At 33.0% G+C, this 3816-nt stretch overlaps 1 pseudogene; it reads left to right on the top strand.

The window, feature by feature from the left end:
- The first annotated feature begins 2679 nt into the window (after positions 1–2679).
- On the top strand, positions 2680–2798 carry LOC120610355 (uncharacterized; annotated as a pseudogene).
- Positions 2799–3816: the final 1018 nt, after the last annotated feature.

The following is a 3816-nucleotide window of genomic DNA, read 5'->3' as shown; positions in this document are numbered from 1 at the left end:
AGGCAAAGACAGCAGCATACGACAAGACCAGGAGGCGGGAGAAAATGTGACAGTTGTTCCATGAGATAAGGTGTAGTTAGGTATGGTTGGAGCGTAGAGAGCAGACAAGGTAGTAGTGGGAAGCCAGTCAGTGCAGAGTCAGTGAGGAAGAAGAGGCAGGGGCCAGGGCCATGCTGGGCCTCATTCGCCTCCTCAAGTGGTTTTGTCTTTATTTTGGGAAGAGTGAGAAACGAGTGACAGATTAAGCGGAGGTGTGACATTTACATTTTTCCAAAATGATGTAGTTTTGTAAATTTATTCAAATTTTATTTTATATCCTTAAATATTATTTTATAGACTTATTCACATATTCCTATGTATTTCTCCCAACCAATTTTGAAAAGTTGAATAATACAAAGCAACACCCTCTACACTTTACTAGATTCACATTTTTTGCATTTATATGTATTTATATACTTTCATATTTGTATGTGTATTAATAGACTTTATTTTTAGAGTAGTTTGGTATACTGAAAAATTTGGTGATAAATATAGAAAGTTACATATGCTCCCTCACTCTCCACCCCACATACTTTCTAACATCTTGCATCAATGAGATTAAATTTGCTCCAGCTGTGCCTTGTACCGCCTGTGGTTTTAACAAATATATAATAATATGTATCCACCATGACATTACAGCATCATACAAAATAGTTCCATTCTCCTAAAAATCCTCCCGTGCTCCACCTATTTATCTCTCCCTCCCTCTTTCCAAACCCCTGGAATTTATTTTTTCCTTGGCTATCACTTCCCATACAATGTTGAATAGAACTGGTGAGTGGACATCTCGTTTTGTTTCTGGTCATAGTGGGAAAGCATTCACCATTAAGGATGAGATTTTATGTGGTTTTGGTATATGCCCCATAGAGTTGAATTTTTCTCTGGTCCTAGATTTTTAAGAATTTTTGTTATGAATAGGTATTAATTTTATTAAATGTTTTCAGCATGTATTAAGATGACCATGTGATTTATTAAGATGATCATATGGTTTTTTTCTGTTATTCTGTTAATATGGTGAATTAACTGATTCATTTTAAATGAGTAAGCCAATTTTTTAGTTCTCATAAACTCAATGTATGTTCTCAATGTATTATTATCCTTTTTTATATTTCTGGAACCTATTTGCTAATCTTTTGCAAGGATTGTTTTGGTGTATATCATGATGGATTTTAGTCTTTAGTTTTCTCTTCTTGAAATATCTTGTTCTGGTTTTGATATCATAATGCTCACCACACATGATGAGTTTGGTTATGTTCCTCTTTTTTTCTAAAGCATTAGTGAAGGGTTGATAATTCTTCTTTAAATGTCTGATAGGTTGGAACAAAGATGCCATGTGGGCCTTAAATGTTCCTTGTGGAAAGGTTTTAATATATAAACTCAATTTTCTTAATAGATACAGAATATTAAGAATTGAAAATTTTTTTCTAGCATCAACTTTTTATTATGTATCTTTCAAGGAATTTTTCCAACTCATATAAGTTGGCAAATTTAGTTCCATGAATTTGCCATATCTTTTCATGTTTTTAATGTATGTAGCATTTGAGGTGGCAGCCTTTTAATTCCTGTTATTGGTAGTACTTTTCTTCTTATTTTTTTTTTATTACCAGTCCAACTAAAGGTGTTTCAATTTTGTTGATCTTTTCAGAAGAGCTGGTTTGGGTTTTAATGATTTTTCTCTTCTTATTCATTTCTTATTTTATTGAGTTTTATCTTTTTATTTATTTTTTTCTATTTACTTTGTACTCACTTTACTGTTGTTTCTTCTAGCCAAAATTATTGATTTTGGACTTTTCTTCTTATTTAATATCAACGTTTAAAGCTATAAATTTCCCTATATGAGCTATGTTAACTGTAGACATTAATTGTGGTTCATTGTTCTTTCATTTTGATTTAGTTCACAATATTTTGTAATTTTTCTTGTCTATTGTCCTTGACTTATAGTTTATTTTAGAAGTGTATTATTTAATGTTTAAAATAATTTTGTCACACACTCTGTTTGCTAGATTTTCTATAATGGGAAGTCTAGCCCAAGTTATTTTATCATGCAGGAGTCCTTTTTAATGACTTTCTAATGTTTAGAGTTTTGCTATAATATTTTTTGTATGTGTGTGAATAGAAGAAGCCAGAACATGAATTTCTCATCCTTCCTTGCAGTTAGAAGAACAAAAACCTAGATCCACCAGTCAGAGGCACCAATGTGTAACCTTGATTCAGTAGAACACAATGTGAAGTGGATGGGTTAAGAAATCCATGTTTTTCTAGTGATATTGGTGACTAAAACATAAAGTTGTTGGATTAGAGTGGCTGGGGTTTTGATGTCTAGTGGCCAGTTTCAGCAGTGTAGCTCTAGTGTTTCCGTAAGTTGGATAGCTTCTAAACTTAATACTTTCTTCTTCCCTGATCCGTGAGATTTTGTGAGATACCTTTTAATAACTTGCTTTTCCACTTGAGCTAACTAGAGTGGCTTCTGTTGTTTTCAAATAGAGACCCTGAAAAATAAAGAGGTTATTGGTTTTCTAATAATTTGAGAGGCAGTTAATCAGCTTTAAAGTAGAAGTATATTGTAGTATATTGAGTTAATGCTAATGAATTGTGCACTCATGTTATTAGAATAGGCAATCATTCTTGATATTGTCTTTGGTCTACGGCCATGCCACCCTGAACAAGCTCGATCCCGTCTGATCTCGGAAGCTAAGCAGGGTCAAGCCTGGTTAGTACTTGGATGAGAGACCACCTAGGAAGACCAGGTATTATAAGCATAAAAAAAATAAAAAAAAAAATATAAGGGATTGTAAACTGACAAGGTCCCTTGCAGTGAGGTCAACCAAGGGTTGCCTTGCCTAAAAAAAAAAAAAAAAAGATATTGTCTTTGAGTATGATACATTTCTCTACAAAATAATCATGGTGTGTATTATATAAAATATTTTTGCTAAGGCATTTTTTTCTTCTAAACCTCTTTTATTTTACCTTTATTCTACTATATTCCAAACAGTTATGTAAAGAATCTAGCATAATATGAGAGTCTGTGGATTACTACTTCTGAGAATTCATTTCAAATTGCTTCCAAGAAAATTTCTGTGAATTAATTTAATTTAGCATCTAATTTGCATGTTGTTGATGTTGTTGTTGATGATGTAAGACAGAAAGAACAAAAAACTATTCCTGACAAATGACTCCAAAGCTCGTTCACCCTTCAGATAAATCCCATATGATGCATGTGAAACTGTGAGCCAGCTGAACTAGTTTCCAATTAGAGCTTCTTAAGCTTTAATTTTCAGAATGTAAAAATTATTGAAGATTGGTCTAACTCTATAAATCTGAAATTTCAGCATACTTAATGCTCAGAATTGCAACCTATTATTATTAATCATCATCATCATTTTATTTTTGGTGGTGGATGAGTAGGGAACTGCTAGCTATATAGCAGTCAGCACATAAAAATAGCAGTCAGCACATGAAAATTACTTACTTTTTATCTTCTTTTTGTTTTCTTTTCATTTTACAACCCACTCTATATTGTTCTGATTATCATTATGAGCTCTAACATTTAGAATGCTTTGGTTGGCAAATGGGGGACAACAGTAAGAGATCAGAGGGTCGGGGGAAGAGGTAGAGATAAATTATTCCACCAGCTTCCTCCTTTCTGGTATGTGGTGGGCAGTGGATGAGTTCTTCTACTGCAGCTTTTGTCTGGTTATTTTACACCTGAAGTTTTCTTTCAGAAAACGACTTCTGTTTCATCCCTTCAGACTTAAAAGTGATACTATTTTTTTTAGG

Source organism: Pteropus medius, unplaced genomic scaffold, assembly GCF_902729225.1.
Source record: "Pteropus medius unplaced genomic scaffold, Ma_sr-lr_union100, whole genome shotgun sequence".
In the NCBI taxonomy this organism is placed as follows: Eukaryota; Metazoa; Chordata; class Mammalia; order Chiroptera; family Pteropodidae; genus Pteropus; species Pteropus medius.
Note: the sequence above shows the minus strand (reverse complement) of the source record. Positions and strands in the feature narration are given on the sequence as shown.